This window comes from Microcaecilia unicolor, chromosome 3, assembly GCF_901765095.1.
Source record: "Microcaecilia unicolor chromosome 3, aMicUni1.1, whole genome shotgun sequence".
In the NCBI taxonomy this organism is placed as follows: Eukaryota; Metazoa; Chordata; class Amphibia; order Gymnophiona; family Siphonopidae; genus Microcaecilia; species Microcaecilia unicolor.
Window position 1 is genome coordinate 172,696,019 of NC_044033.1, and position 17,453 is coordinate 172,713,471.

General features: G+C 45.2%; 1 protein-coding gene across 1 annotated transcript in view; it reads left to right on the forward strand.

Moving 5' to 3' along the window:
* AGAP2 (ArfGAP with GTPase domain, ankyrin repeat and PH domain 2) overlaps positions 1 to 17,453 on the forward strand; it is a 503,122-nt gene that overhangs the window by 271,380 nt on the left and 214,289 nt on the right. The gene's annotated exons all lie outside the window — the stretch shown is intronic.

The window sequence follows — 17,453 nt, forward strand, 5'->3', positions numbered from 1 at the left end:
ATCCAGACCCCCACCCCCGGTCAGAATAGTCTCCCCCCTGGACCTACCTGAACTCCTTGGTGGTCCAGTGGGGTGTGGGAGTAGGAGGTAACTCTCTCACTCCTTCCCCTACTGACTCCATGGTCAAAATGGCCACTGTGACCTCTAGCAGTAGTTTCATGGTACTATCACTAGTGCAAGACTACTGCTATAGATTGTGATGGCTCTTTTAACCATGGACCATGGTCCCTTTCCACAAAAAGGAAGAGGTTGGGAACTACAGGCCAATAAGTCTGATTTCTGTGGTAAGTAAATTAATGGAAATACTTTTAAAATAGAGAATAGTAAAGTTTTTGGAATCCAGTGGATTACAGGACCTGAGGCAACATGTTTTCACAGGCAGGTCTTGTCAGACAAATCTGGTTAATTTCTTTGACTGTGTGACTAGAGAGTTGGATTGAGGGAGAGTGCTAGGTATGGTGTATTTAGATTTTAGCAAAGCCTTTGGCACAGTTCCACATAGATGACTAATAAATAAACTGAGTGCCCTCGGTATGGGCCCTAAAGTGACTATCTGGGTTAGGAACTAGTTAAGTGGAAGGTGACAGAGGGTAGTGGTAAATGGAACTCATTCTGAGGAAAAGGATGTTACCAGTAGTGTGCTGCAAGGTTCGATTCTTGGGCTGGTTCTTTTTAACATTTTTCTAAGCAATATTGCTGATTGGCTGCCTGGTAAGGTTTGCCTTTTTGTGGATGAAACCAAAATCTGCAATAAGGTAGACGTCCCTGATGGTGTGGATAACATGAGGAAGGACAGTGAAGCTAGAGGAATGGTCTGGAATTTGGCAGCTTAGATATAATGCTAAAAAGTGCAGGGTCATGCATTTGGGCTGCAAAATCCTGAAGGAATGGTACAGTTTAGAGGAGTGTGAAGAAATAGTGTGTTTTAAGCCTGTAAAATGTATTAGATATTTCCCCGTTTTAATTATGCCTGAAGTGTAATTCTCCTATTTGGCCAGCAGATGGTGTATATTTATGTTTAAAGTTATAGGGAATTGAGGGGTCCTTTTCCAAAGGCACGCTGAAAAGTGGCTTACGGTAGTGTAGGCACGGGTTTTGGGCGCACGCAGAATCATTTTTCACGCTTCTGTAAAAAAGGCCTCTTCCCCCCCCCCCCCCCCCCCCCCCTGAAAATGGACGTGCAACAAAATCAAAATTGCTGTGCGTCTTTTTGGGTCTCTGACCTTACCACCAGCCATAGACCTAGCGGTTAAGAATTTGGGTGGTAAGGACCTACACGCGTCAGATGCCACTTGGCGCACGTCCGCTTCGTGCGTCCGAAAAAAAAATTCTGATGTTTGCCAAAAATGAAATTACTGCAAGAGCCACGTGGTAGTTGGGCGGTAACTTCATTTTGTCGCACATGGGGCACACGTAGATGCGTACGTGGCTTAGTAAAAGGACCCCTGAGTGTTCTTTTACTTTAACACAAGCAGGAAACAAGCAGCAGTATATGTTTAAAACTTGTAGACTGGGCTCCGATTGGCCTGGAGTTTGAAATTACCCAGTAGTGCTGACTGTTGCTTCAGTTTTAGCCTGGAAGAAGAAAGAGACAGATCTTTTGGCTAAGGCTCTGTGAACCAATATATGTCCTGATCTTCCCAGGTACTGTTTAGACAGTTTGCAAATGTTTTAGTTAGTTTTCTAATTGAACCATATTTCAGTTACCTGTTATTGTTTGCAAATTTCACATTTTTGTCCACTGTTCCGCGAATAAACACAATTGTTTGTTTTTTTGTTCTTCCTTTCTGGACTGATAAACAATCCTGGTGATTTGTGTATTGGGTTTGTGAGTGCTTTCTGGGAACTGTGGGACCACTGGGAGTGTGACCCTAGTAACCTAAAAATCACTGAGAATAATTTGAGCGCAAAAGACTCGCCCAGAGGCAGTTGTGACCCAGTTGGTGGGAGGAGGGTGCTAGTGTAGAGCACAAGCAGCAGGTGCAGGTGGACCTGAGATGTGCTGGGGATAGACCCTGTAAGTGGCCGTGGGGTAACCCCAGGCAGGTGCCTAGGCATTTTGTGACAGGGAGTGAAGAACTTTTGTGCACGAAGGACGAGCCAGGACTTGGGTGTGATCATATAAGATGATCTTAAGGTGGCCAAACAGGTAGAAAAGGTGATGGTGAAAGGTAGATGGATGCTCTGGTGCATAGGAAAAAGGAGGTAATGATGTCCCTGTATAAGCCTCTGATGAGACCTCATTTATAATATGGTGTACAATTCTGGAGACCACACCTTCAAAAAGCTATAAACAGGATGGAGTCGGTCCAGAGAGAGGCTACTAAAATGGACAGTGGTCTTCAACATAAAGCATGTGGGAACAGACTTAAAGATCTCAATGTGTATACTTTGGAAGAAAGGTGTGAGAGGGGAGATATGATAGAGACATTTAAATTCCTATGTGGCATAAATGCATAGGACACAAGTCTCTTTCAACTGAAAGGAAGCTTTGGAACAAGGAGGCATAGGATGAAGGTGAAAGAGGATATACTGAGAAGTAACCTGAGGAAATACTTCTTCACGGAAAAGGTGGTGAATTCATGGAATGGCTTCCCAGTGAAAGTGGTTGAGACAAAAACAGTATCTGAATTCAAGAGAGCTTGGGACAAGTACATAGGATCTCTAAGGGAGTGATTGGGAGAGTAGATAACAAGGATCGGCAGACTGATTAGGCCATATGGAGGGGCATAATCAAACTGGGCCAGCCATCTATAAGGGCGGCCATCTTCAAGGCCGGCCCCGTAAAGCGGCATCCCGACCATATTATCGAAACAAGATGGCCAGCCATCTTTTGTTTCAATAATACGGTCGGAGCCTGCCAAATTTCAACATTTGGGCCGGCTTTAGAGATGGCCGGCATTGGTTTTCAGCGATAATGGAAACTAATGCCGGCGATCTCAAACCCGGCCAAATCCAAGGCATTTGCTCATGGGAGGAGCCAGCATTTGTAGTGCACTGGTCCCCCTCACATGCCAGGACACCAACTGGGCACCCTAGAGGGCACTGCAGTGGACTTCAAAAATTGCTCCCAGGTGCATACCTCCCTTACCTTACTACTACTACTACTACTATTTAACATTTCTAAAGCGCTACCAGGGTTACGCAGCGCTGTACAATCTAACAAAGAAGGACAGTCCCTGCTCAAAGGAGCTTACAATCTAAAGGACAAAAAAGTGCAGTCAATCAAATTGGGGGCAGTCTAGATTTCCTGGATAGAGGTACAATGGTTAGGTGCCAAAAGCGACATTGAAGAGGTGGACTTTGAGCAAGGATTTGAAGATGGGCAGGGAGGGTCTTGGCGTATGGGCTCAGGGAGTTTATTCCAAGCATAGGGTGAGGCGAGGCAGAAAGGGCGGAGCCTGGAGTTGGCAGTGGTGGAGAAGGGTACTGAGAGGAGGGATTTGTCCTGTGAGCGGAGGCTATGGGTAGGAGCATAGGGGGAGATGAGGGTAGAGAGGTAATGAGGGGCTGCAGATTGAGTGCATTTGTAGGTAAGTAGGAGAAGCTTGAACTGTATGCGGTACCTGATCGGAAGCCAGTGAAGTGACTTGAGGAGAGGGGTAATATGAGTATATCGGTCTAGGTGGAAGAGAAGACGCGCAGCAGAGTTCTGAATGGATTGAAGGGGGGATAGATGGTTAAGTGGGAGGCCAGTGAGGAGTAGGTTGCAGTAGTCAAGGCGAGAGGTGATGAGAGAGTGGATGAGAGTTCGGGTGGTGTGCTCAGAGAGGAAGGGGCGAATTTTGCTGATGTTATAGAGAAAGAAGCGACAGGTCTTGGCTGTCTGCTGGATATGGGCAGAGAAGGAGAGGGAGGAGTTGAAGATGACTCCGAGGTTGCGGGCAGATGAGATGGGGAGGATGAGGGTGTTGTCGACTGAAATAGAGAGTGGAGGGAGAGGAGAAGTGAGTTTGGGTGGAAAGACAATGAGCTCGGTCTTGGCCATGTTCAGTTTCAGGTGGCGTTTGGACATCCATGCAGCAATGTCGGATAAGCAGGCTGAGCCCCCCAAATCTCCTCAAATCCTACTCCTCACAACTGTACACCACTACCATAGCCCTTAGAGATGAAGGGGGGCACCTAGATGTGGGTACAGTGGGTTTTGGGGGGGGGGGGTTGGAGGGCTCCCATTTACCTCCACAAGTGTAACAGGTAGGGGGGGGATGGGCCTGGGTCCACCTGCCTGAAGTGCACTGCACCCACTAAAAACTGCTCCAGGGACCTGCATACTGCTGTCATGGAGCTGGGTATGACATTTGAGGCTGGCATAGAGGCTGGCAAAAAAATGATTTTTAATTTTTTTTTTGGGTGGGAGGAGGTTGGTGACCACTGGGGGAGTAAGGGGAGGTAATCCCCAATTCCCTCCGGTGGTCATCTGCTCAGTTGGAACACTTTTTTGAGGCTTGGTCCTAAAAATAAATGGACCAAGTGAAGCCGGCCAAGTGCTCGTCAGATCCGGCCTTCTTTTTTCCATTATCGGCCGAAGCCGGCCATCTCTTTACCACGCCCACGTCCCACCTTCCGTACCCTGCCGAAACTCCCCCTTGAAGTTTGGCCGGCCCTACAACGGAAAGCAGTTGAAGCCGGCTAAAATCAGCTTTCGATTATACCGATTTGGCCGGGTTTAGGAGATGGCCGGCCATCTCCCGATTTGTTTCGGAAGATGGCCGGCCTTCTCGTTCGAAAATAAGCAGGATGGTCTCTCTCTGCCTACATTTTTCTGTGTTTTTGTGTTTAGGAGTAGGAGTGAGTTGGGTTCCCTCCTGCCCCCATTGCTCTGCTGGATCATCCAGGAATTCATGTATGCTCCAGAGGGGAAGCTATTCTGAATGGGGGTTGATGGGAGGGGAGAGTCTGGATTAGAGAGTTGCACGGGGACAGAAATCTTACCCATCCCCGCCCGTCCCTGCTGGAATCTTACCCGTCCCCACCCATCCCCACAAGAATTTAACCCATCCCCATCCATCCCTGTAAGAATTCAATGGTACATAAAATAAAATTCCGGTCAGTTCCCTCAGTCTCTCTCTGGATTTGAGCCACAGCACTGTAGGCAAGGAAGGAATGGAAGTTGAAATTTGGAACACTCTGGTGTGCACATGTAAGATTTGTCTCTGATTTACTGGCACTGTGTGCTGAGAGGTCACCACATGCACGCGCCAGTAGGTCAGGTGACATCCGATGCTCATGCCTGTGTCAGAGCTGAGGTCTGCGCATCAGCCCGGGAGCAAAGAGGATTAATTGTAATATAGTAAGTGACAGCAAATAAAGACCTGAACGGTCTATCCAGTCTGCCCAAAAGTCACACATTATCAATTCATGATTAAATCAACGAGTGTGGGAGTCACATGATGCTGTAGAGAGAGCAAGACGTGCCTACTCTGCTCTCCGAGGCCCCGCAGCCTTCCGCATCTGAAAACTTAAAACATTTTTGCCAAACGGGACTCCAGCACATGGAATCAGTGACTGGCAGTACAAATGGACAAATTTGTAGAGACACCCGCGAAAAAGATGGTGGGGAAAACTGCCAAAAAGGAGAAAGAAAAAGTGAAGGGCGCCGAGTACGCCACGGAACAGCGCCCAGAACCGCTTGAACAGAAATTTTCTTCAGAGCAATTATTACAACTCACGGAGGTTATGGAGAAAACGCTAGAGGTAAAATTGGAAAAACTAACCACTCAATTTGTTAGTTTTGAATCCTTGTTGACTGAGACCACGCAACGTACCGGAGAACTGGAGCGCAGGGTATCGGAGCTGGAGGATTCCTCATTGCCGGTGCCAGAGAAATTCAAACAACTCACAGAGAAGTTAAATGAGGTCACTGCCAAGTTAGACGACCTCGAAAATAGGTCGCGACGGGCAAACCTGAGATTGGTTGGCTTTCCGGAATCTGTGAGTGACTCGGTGCTGGAAACAGTGGTGGCAAGATGGCTGAAGGAGGAGTTCGCTACCTCGGATCATGCGGGGCCATTATGCATAGAGAGAATACACCACGTGGGCAGGAAACAAGATGGCCGTTCATCTCCCCGAATAGTGATCCTAAAACTGCATAACTATATACATAAAACGGAGATCCTACGGGGATATCGCCTGAAACTAAATGACACCAAGTTTGAGGGGCACCTGATCCGTATTTTTCAGGATTATTCCGCATCGCTGCAAGAGCGAAGGAAACAATTTACCCCAATCTGTCGTCGTCTATATAAGGCAAAAGAAAACTTTATGCTGATATACCCTGCGACTCTGAAAATTAAACACAAAGGAAGATGGGAGGCCTTTGAAACAGTGGCTGCCGCCATGGAAATGGTGAAAATCCTGGAAACAAATAATGGACATGCTACTGCAAGTCCTGGGAGGAGTGGAGAATGAAGCTACAGCAAGAGAAGAATCTGGACTTTAAAGCGGTGATCTGTTAAGGTTATAAGGCTGGGGTTTAAAGTATGTTTGAAAATGTGTTATGTCGACTGTATGGCACTGTAGGTGGGGGCTGGGGGGCCTCGAGCATAAATAGTGATTCTAACCCTATATGGGAAGTAGCATAATAGTGGGGAAGGGTAGGGGAGGGTTTGTAAGGGATCTAGAGGGAGGCATGGGGGGGAGGGGTCTATTTGGGGGGTGGACATGGAGAGGGTGGATTCAGGAGGTACTGTACAGTTTTAGACGAGGACAGGTGGGGGACAAGAATAGAGAAAGCCACTGGGAGGGGCTGGGCTCCTGGGTGGCACGTAACAGGGTATCAACACATCACATGAGCGGGACATTATATGAAGAGTAGTGCTATAAAACGTATAATCTCGTGGAATGTTTCCGGTATCTCTTCCCAAGTAAAGCGAACAAAAATTTTAACACAATTAAAACGACATAAAGTGGATATAGCGTGTCTGCAGGAGACTAAATTGTCGGATGCAGAGCACGAGAAACTAACCCGACAGTGGGTTGGAGAATGTTACTATTCTTCAGCTGGAAATGGCCGCAGGGGAGTAGCGATCTTAATTAGACGGGGTCTACCTTGTAAGGCTAAGTTGATCTATAAGGATAAAGAGGGACGGATATTATTGCTCCATGTTGTTCTTCATGGACTTCCCTTTTATCTCTGTTCCGTGTATGGCCCAAACGACCCTGCCACACGGTTTTTTGAAGACTTGACGGCGTTGGGATACCGTTATGCAGACGCCCCTTGGATATGGGGTGGGGATTTCAATCAGGTGATGGACCCTGGGAAAGATAGATCAAGTGCCAGGAACAGTGGAACAGTAACTTCGGGATCGCAGCAGGTCCTTTTACATATGAGCAGGGCTCTTAACCTTATAGATGTTTGGAGAACACTGAATCCTACAGTTAGAGATTTTACTCACTTATCTAAAGCGCACAAAACCTGGTCTAGAATTGATTATGTATTGATAAACCAATCTTGGTTCTTTAAGGTCAAGGGAGCAGATATTGGCCCATTAGCAGTATCTGACCATTCTATGGTTTGGATTGACCTAGAGTTTACTTTGCCCGGAACACTGGGAGCTAGATGGAGATTCCCTGCACACTTGTACGGTGATACCCACTTTAGGACTCATTTGGTTAATTTATGGGATCAATATCTGAACAACAATGAAAGTTCATGTACTTCACCCATTCTGTTGTGGGAAGCATCCAAAGCACTCCTTTGGGGGGGGGGGGGGGTGTCATTGCATATGTGTGCATGCAAGCGAAAAAGCAGGTGGGAACCATACTGAGGTTAGAGAAGGAATATAAAAAACTGAAACAAACTAGTATCAGGCAACCATCCCTACAGAATCAAAGCAATCTAGCGGCCACATTAGCGGCACTGAATACTGCAATACATGCACAGACAAAAAAAACAGTTAATGTATGGGAAATTAAATTTTCAGAGGTTTGGAAATAAATCTGGCTGGCTCCTTGCAAACATTGTTAAACACCGGGGGACGAGACCTTTAATTACGGAGGTGCTAGATAACAAAGGCGACAAAGTGTCTTCCCAAGAGGGAATCTCTAGAATATTCTATGACTACTTTGCCAAAACCTTTTCAAAAGGAACCACAAGGGGAAGGCCCTGAATTACTAGATTATCTGGAGGACTCGGGCATCCCAAAGCTACCCCAGTTAGCTAGGGAACGACTGGGAAAACCAATGACAGTACAAGAGATACAGCAGGTAATAAAATTGCTCCCACTGGGGTCCACACCAGGCCCTGATGGGCTTCCCAACGAATACTATAAGCTACTGCCACCACAGGTTGGGGGGTATCTCTCAGACTTTTTCGAGGCTGTGGTGCAGAGGGGCTTTTTTCCACAAGCGGTAAATACAGCTTTAATTACTCTGATTTCAAAACCGGGAAAACCCAGCAATCAGGTGACGTCCTATAGGCTGATATCATTGATGAATTCAGATTTAAAAATTCTAACAAGGGCAATGGCAGCACAACTCGCACCCTATCTACCAGGGCTAATAAGTCCGGCCCAGGTGAGCTTTGTAAAAGGTAGACACTCCACCTTAAATGTACATAAACTATTGTTGGCTGTGGCCCACTGTCACACACTAGAACAGCCTTTACTGATGGTAGGCCTAGACGCTGAGAAAGCGTTTGATAAAGTACATTGGGATTACATGTTTGAAGTCTTAAAATTTGTGGGGGTGGAGGGCTGGTTTATAGAAGCACTTCAGGCTCTTTATGAGGGTCCCACAGCGAAGTTATTAATTAACTCATTTGTTTCCCCTTCCTTTAAAATTCAAGCAGGGGTCAGACAAGGCTGCCCACTTTCACCTTTATTATTCCTTCTCTATCTAGAGCCCTTAATACGTACTATCGTGAAAGACCCAGACATAGAGGGTGTAGAATTGCCATCCCAGAGTGTCAAGATATTGGCCTATGCGGACGACCTGTTGTTAACACTCACCTCCCCCCAACAATCGCTCTATAAATTACTCTCTGTGGTGGATGAGTTTGGGTTTTACTCCGGCTTTAGGCTAAATTTGCAGAAATTGGAGGCATTACCCTTATTCCCTGCAACTAAGGCCCAGTGGGTGGGATATTTCCCGCTAAAATGGGCATCGGACTTCATTACCTATTTGGGAGTGAAGATTCCCACAGATTTAGCCAGGTTGTATACTTTAAACATTGAACCATTGAAGGTCAAGATAGCAGAGACTTTGAAAAATTGGCAAGTTCTACCGTTGTCTCTTTTAGGAAGGGTAGCATTATACAATTTGATCCTTTTTCCCATGTGGATATATATGTTTCAAACGCTTCCTCTATATCTATTACGGAGAGATGAACAATGGTTACATAAAAGATTAAATGGATACCTATGGAATGGGAAGAGGGCTCGTCTGAACATAAAAAGGGCACAATTGCCCAGGGCAAAGGGAGGGCTAGGTCTCCAAAATTTGCGGTTTTTTCCATTTCCAGCAACCTAAGGCATTTGTCGGATTAGTTTCGTTCCACATCTCACTTTTCTTGCATGATAACAGAAGCACAGATGCTTGGGAGGACCCATTTTGCAAGTTGGGTGCACGGGAGGGGACATCGGGGAGATAACCTAGGCCAGGCCAGATTTATATTTCAACCACTAAAACAGACCTGGAAATGGGTGACCAGGTTCCTCTCCTTAGATAGTAAAAACTCCCCGCTTCTGTCGGTCAGAGGAAACCCAGACTTTCCAGTAGGAGACACATCTGTGATATTTCAGGTTTGGGAGGTACATGGGATAACTTACCTGTTTCATGTTGTAACGGACCAGGGGGAAATGAAATCTTTGCAGGATATATGTACAGAATTTCATATTGACCAATCAGACGAATTCGCATATTACCAGCTGAGACATTATGTTGCCTCTCTGCCCAAACAATCCCTGATCGCAGAGGTAGGGGACAAACTTACTGAATTATTGGGTCTGGAGGCCCAACAAAGAGTCCCATTGAGATACTTTCACTCTTCCATAAGAGAATCATTACCGGACTTTGACTTTTCCAAAATAATTGCACAATGGAATACTGAACTGGGACTTAATCTCCAGGAGGAGCAATTACACAGACAGTTGTTATCTGTGTTTAAGCTCACAGAGAACGTAGCCTGGCAAGAGATCCAGCTAAAATTTCTACTGAGGCTGTATATCTCACCGTATAGAGCCTGGAGAGCAACAATAGCGGACGTGGATTCCTGCCCAAAATGTGGGGCTTCCGGAGCGCACCTGGGACACATGTTTTGGGCATGCCCCGGGGTGCAAAAATTCTGGAAGGAAGTGGGACTGCAGGTCTCTACCTGTTGGCGCACAAGATGGAAGATAGCCCCAGGACAATTATTTGCCAGTGCAGAGTGTATGCCAGCGAAAATGAAAGCTTTTTTAAAGCGCACTGTTCTGATTGGTAAAAGAACACTATTACAGCTGTGGAGGAGTGCAGACAGTCCCTCCCTGGGACAGTGGCGTATAGCTATGATTCAGATGTGCTCATTGGAGAAACGGAAAATAAAAGACTTGGCATCCAACAAGGGAGACAGCTTCTGTGCCACTTGGGCACCCTTTTGGGACACGCTTACCCCTACTGCCCGAAGTCGCATTCTGAACCTATGAGGGGAGGAGGGTAAGGGAATGGATAGGTTGAGTTGGGTGGGCACGTTTTTGGGAGGGGGGGGGGGAAGGGGAAAAACAAGTCTAGACCTTAATAGAGATGTTGTTTGGTTCTGTAACATCATGGTTGGTCAACGTTGTACACAAAAGCTTGTAACTCTGTTTAATTCTGTCCCAATAAAAATGAAAAGGAAAAAAAAATCAACGAGTGTGATATTATATACTTGATTATGGTCTTTCTTTCGTGTTTCTGGAACATAGACCATAGAAGTCTATCTGGCCCTATCCTTATGTTCCAACTGCTGGAGTTGCCGTTGAAACCCACTCAAGTCTATTTGTCTTCTCATTTGTGGGACACAGACCGTAAAAATATGTCCAGCAGTCCTTATGTTCCAGCCACTGAAGTTGCTGTCTAAGCCCTTTCCAGCCCATCCTAAACCAGATTGCCATGTATGAGACACAGACCATACAAGTCTGCCCGGTATCAGCCCTAGTTCATCACAGCCAGAGTCGCCATCTAAGCATCACTTGACACATCCACACACATGCAGCCATTTAAGATTAGTTTTTTTAGAACTTCCATTTTCTAATTAGAGATCCTCTGTGTTCATCCCATGCCTTTTTGAATTCCGTCATCATTTGTGTCTTTACCACCTCCTTAATGGAAGACTTTCCACATTTGTGCTGTTAAAGCAAGGAAGACGAGGAGGAGGAGGAGGAGACAGCACTCAAAGAACTAGGTACTCAGTAGATGAGAGGCTGGTGCAGGTGCAGCTTACACTTCCACGGGAACCCCACAGAACTGCTTCCATCCTCATCGGAACCCCACAGGAACTGCTTCCATCCCCACGGGAACCCCACAGAACTGCTTCCTTCCCCGCGGGAATCCCGGGGGGGGGGGGTTCTGGTTTGGTGGGTGGGAAGAGTCTTGTCTTGTCAAGAGGGTGAGATGGGTCTTGCCTTGTGGGGGGGTGGGAAGGACAGAGGGGAGGACATTAGAGACATAGTGGCTGGTACCAGAAATTATGTGGATGCTGGCTGATATTCAGTGCCGCCACTTGCATACCTAACCAGGAAAATTTAGGACTTCTTTTTAAACGGTCCTACATACAAGGTTAGCTATGCAGGTGCTAGAGCTGAATGTTGCTGACACCTGCATAATTCCCAGCTCTTCTCTGCCTCCGCTCCCATAATGCACCTATGTGGCCCATCTCCGAAATAGATGATTAGTGCTGGTATTCAGCAGCACTGCTTGGTTAAGTGCTGCTGAATATCAGCAGTTAGCCAGTTCCAAGCAATTTAAGCAGGTAGGAGCCTCTCCTGCTCCCTTAAATTGCTTTGACTATCAAGCAGAAAGTCTTAAACAAATACACAATATAGATGAGAGGCCACATTGCACAAACAGCTTCAACACTTTTCTCCAAATCAGGTGTAAATAAGAAGGTTTCATATATATAGGTAACTGGGGAAATACATGGAAGCAGAAGAGGCTGTACTGTAATGATGGGCTGCATCTTTCTGTGGCAGGCAAAAGGATCCTAACTGAGAAATTCAATCAATATGTGGACAGGCATTTAAACTAGAGGAAAGGAATGGCAGAAGAAATAAAATAATTTCAAGAAGTCACACCCAGCAAAAACATTACAATGATGCAAAAAAAGAAAAGGAAAGGAAAGGAGATGGGATTGATAAACCACCTTTCTGTGGTTACAATCAAAGCATATTATATACAGGTACTTATTTTGTGCCTGGGGCAATAGAGGGATACATGACTTACCCAGAGTCACAAAGGGCTGCAGTGGGAATCAAACCCAGTTCTCCTTGTTCTCAGGCTGCTACATTAACCATTAGGCTACTACTCCAACATCACACAGCTAATAGGCACAGGAAGCCTCAGTTTAGACATTTGTAACTTTAGCCATTTCAAAGGCATTTCTATCAGTACAAACAGAAAGCAAGCTAGGGTCATTCATGTGAATGTCTACTTAAAATTATTTGCTAGAGAAAGTAACCTTTACAGAGAACCTTTTTTGCAAGAGTTTTATTTTTAGGCCTCAAGATTAACACTGTGCTCAGTTATCTGTCAATCAAACCACAGTGACTGATTAAAGAAAAAGGTTCAAAAGGGTCCTACTGGAATACTGATTGCAATGTGAATTGTCAAGGAAGCACAAGCACATAAGTAAGACAGGGCTGAGTTCCCCTCAGTCCAGAAGAGGTGCTGTGAAAGGATTCCAAAGAGGGAGAAATCTTCATTGGTAAGAATTTGCTGGGAAATTGTTTTTAAACTTGGAGAAAGGTAGATTTAGAGTTAAATAGGGCACCTCAGGGACTTTATTTTAAGTTACTCTGCTCACTTAGCAAAAGAGTAAGGAATAGTTTTCTTAGCATATAAAGTCTCTAGTACTGTTCCATAAACTAGCGTTTAAGGGGGCTATTTTAAAGTTAGTATAGTATTGGTATAAAGCACAGCTAATAGGCACAGGAAGACTCAGTTTAGACTTTAATTCCTGCCCACCCACCCCAGCTCCTTCCATCCCTGGCCTGATCTTTGATTTATAGACTCTTGAACCAATTAGGGGGTTACAAATTTAATTAGGGCATCTCTATCAGCTAGTAATTAGCTCTTAGAAATATAGCCTACTTAGATCCACAGAGGGGTACCTACTAATAACATTAAAAATAATAATATTAGCATAGCCTAGCATATAACTAGCAATCTTAATGGACTTTAGTTTACATATTCCCACGCCATTAGCAACTTAATTAAGAAATCACCAATAATAAGATGCAGGCAGTCCAGCGGTGAGATGGGGGCTATCCAGTTTTTTGCACTGAGTGTCACATGTTTGATTATCTCCCAGTTGGTGAGAAGTTGTATCTTACCTTATATTGGAGGGACTTATTACCCGCCTAATCCCTTAATAAGGTTCAAAGCAGGATAACAAAAGAACATAAGAATAATCATACTGGGTCAGATCAATGGTCCATCTAGCCCAGTATCCTGCTTCCAACAGTGGCCAATCCAGGTCACAAGTACCTGGCAGAAACCCAAATAAGAGCAACATTCCATGCTACCAATCCTAGGGCAAGCAGTGGCTTCCCTGTGTCTATTTCAATAGCAGACTATGGACTTTTTCTCCAGGAACGTGTCCAAACCTTTTTAAAACTGCTGCTACTGCATCATCTGGCAAAGAGTTCCAGAGCTTAATTATTTGTTGAGTGAAAAAATATTTCCTCCTATTTGTTTTAAAAGTATTTCCTTGTAAATTCATTGAGCGTCCCTTAGTCTTTGTACTTTTTGAAAGAGTAAAAAATTGATTCACTTCTTCTTGTTCTACTCCACTCAGGATTTTGTAGACCTCAGTTGTATCTCCCCTCAGCCATCTCTTTTCCAAGCTGAAGAGCCCTAACCTCTTCAGCCTTTACGTATATGAGAGAAGTTCCATCCCCTTTTTCAATTTGACTGCTCTTCTTTCAACCTTCTGCTATATCTTTTTTGAGATACGGTGTCCAGAACTGAACACAGTACTCAAGGTGAGATCACACCATGGAGTGAGAAAGAGGCATTATAATATTCTCTGTCTTATTTATTATCCATTTCCTAATAATTCCTAGCATCTTGTTTGCTTTTTTGACCACTGCTGCATACTGGGCAGAAGATTTCAGCGTATTGTCTACAATGACAACCAGATATTTTTCTTGAGTGCTGACCCCCAAGGTGGACCCTAGCATCAGGTAACTATGATTTGGATTATTCTTCCCAATGTGCATCACTTTACATTTGCCCACATTAAATTTCATCTTCCATTTGGGTGCCCAGTCTTCCAGTTTCCTAAACAGTAAGAAATTACTGGTGCAATAACCAGGAATTACACCCTAATATAATCATCACTAAAACAAAGGGAAAAACCTGTTACAAAAATTTAGGAAATAAATATGATTTCACCAACTTTAAAAAATAACATGCTGAAGAATTGTTCTAGGCAACATACTGAAACTCTGTGATTAGGTGCAACTCAACAATGTTAGATAACATTTCATTCTTCAGTAACACCAAGATCAAATTTTTCTAATAAAGACAGAATATGAGGCAGTGTAAAAAAAAACATATAGAAGAGTGAATCTCAGGCAAGGTCGTTCCAGAGTTTCACTGATAAGTATATAAATTGATTTGTTACTAACGATTTATATTTAACATTTTTAACGAATGAGAATCCCAAAAGCAGGTAATTACATTTACGACTTTCTAGAAATAAACCAAACAAATTAATGAAAGGGACCAATCCATTGAGGCAACGTCCTTCTAAGGTTTTGAAAATCAGACACACCACCTTAAAATGTATTCGGGTCCACAATGGGAGCCAGTGCAGTTCTCTAAACAGTGGCGAGCCATGGTCAAATTTAGACCCATATTCTTGCTCCCATATTCTGAATAAGCTGAATCCTATGTGCTAATTTAACAGAAATACCTAAATAAAGAGAATTGCAATAGTCAATTAGTGACAAAATTGACTGCTGGGCAATGATTTATAATCATCAGAGAAAAATCATGATATGATATGACATTTTTATTCCACCAACTCCCATCAATTAGGTTCAAGGTGGATTCCAAATATGTTTTGTTTTATTTCTAAATACAAATGTTAAACTACCTAGACATTACAAATAAGATTTCTGAAATAGGTAAGTCTTCAGATTTTTCCAAAGAGTATGTAGGCATTATCCTTAGTGTGACAGGTAAAGAGCACCATAGATGAACATCTTAATAACAGAAAGATAATTGTAAAGTTCTTTTATATTTTACTCCAGTAAAAGATTAAAGAAGGCGATGGTCTCCAACTTTAGAAAAAGTAGGAGTTGCATTAAAAGAAAATAGTTTTAGCAGATACCCCGGATATAGGCCATCAACCATTTTATAAACCGAGCAAGTTCATTTAAAAGAAATTTGAGCATCTAGAGGGAGCCAGTGTAACTTAACCAAGTATGGTATGATAGAATCTTTTCATGTTAAACACCATATTCGCAGCAGTGTTTTGTAAAACCTGTAGTCTCAAAATCAGTTGAGCTGATAGCAAACAGTATATACCATTGCAATAGTCTAGGGAAGATAAAATAATAGAATGAACCAGTGGCGTAGCAACTGCGGGGCGTGGGGGCGGTCTGCCCCGGGTGTCTGCGGGTGGGGGGTGCTCCGTCGCGTCTCTCTCCTGCAACCGCCTGCCTTTTTCTTTTTTTTTTTTTTAAATCCGTGCAGCCACGCAGGCAGCGCTTCGCGTCTGCCCTGCGTGTGCTGTGAAAGAAGTAAATTGCCAGCGCTGGCTTCGGGGCTTCCCTCGATATCCCGCCCTTGAGGAAATAGGAAGTTACCTCACAAGAGGGCGGGACATCGAGGGAAGGCCCGAAGCCAGCGCTGGCGATTTACTTCTTTCACAGCACACGCAGGGCAGTCGCAAAGCGCTGCCTGCGTGGCTGCACGGATTAAAAAAAAAAAGAAAATGGCAGGCGGTGGCAGGAGAAGAGGGCTCTGTGGCTCTCAATGGAGGGGGGACAGGACTAGGTCAGGGGGGGAGCTCAGAGGGGAGAGGGGGTGGGGGAGTTCAGAGGAGGGGTGCTCAGAGGGGAGAAGGGGATTGGAGAGGGTGGGGGTGCTCAGAGGGGAGAATGAGGATTGGAGAGGGGGTGGGGGAGTTCAGAGGAGGGGTGCTCAGAGGGGAGAAGGGGTTTGGAGAGGGTGGGGGTGCTCAAAGGGGAGAATGGGGATTGGGGAGGGGTGGGGGTGCTCAGAGGGGATTGGGGAGGGTGGGGGAGCTCAGAAGGGTACTCAGAGGTGAGAAGGGGATTGGGGAGGGGTGGGGGAGTTCAGAGGAGGGATGCTCAGAGGTGAGAAGGGGATTGGGGAGGGTGGGGGTGCTCAGAGGGGATAAGGGGACTGGGGAGGGAAGTGCTCATGGGAGAAGGGGTCTGGAACTAGGGGCTGAAAAGGGGCAGGGGCTGAAACTGGGGACTGGGGGCTTTAAAGGGGACAGGGAGAACTGGCTGGGGCTGAAGCTCGGGACTGGTGAGAGAAAAGGGCTGGTGTTGAAACTAGGGGCTGAAAAGGGGACAGGGAGAAGTGGCTGGGGGCTGAAGCCCAGGACTGATGGGAGAAAAGGGCTGGGGACTGGTGGGATAGTGGGGCTGAAAAGGGTGGCAGGTGGGAGATGTGGGCTGGAAGTAGGTGCAGGTGGAAAGAGGGGGCTGAAAAGAGGGGGCAGAGAGAGGGGACAGACCCTGGATGGAAGGGGGGTAGCATGAGGGAGGGCAGACCCTGGATGGATGGGAGAAGGAGGGCAGACCCTGGATGGATGGGAGAGGGAGGGCAGACGGATCGAAGGGGCAGAGAGAAAGGGCAGATGGTGGGTGGAAGGGGGAGAGAGAAAGAGGGCAGATGGTGGATGGAAGGAGCAGAGAGAGAGGGCAGACACTGGATGGAAGGGACATTAGAGAGGGCAGACACTGGATTTCAGAGAAAGAGCGAAGACAGATGCTGGATGGAAGGAAGACAGTGAAAAGAAGATGAGGAAAGCAGAACAACAAACTGTAAATAAAATATATATTTTTTTATTTTTTTGCTTTAGGGTATAGTATTGTATCTGTGTTTATGTGTTAATAAATGTTTATAAATAGAACATATAAATAAGGTAATCATTTTATTGGACTAATTTTTAATACATTTTGACTTAACTTTCAGAGAACAAAACCCCCTTCCTCAGGTCAGGATAGGATACTATAACAGCACTATACTGTATTGACCTGAGGAAGGAGGTTTTGGCCTCTGAAAGCTAAATGTAT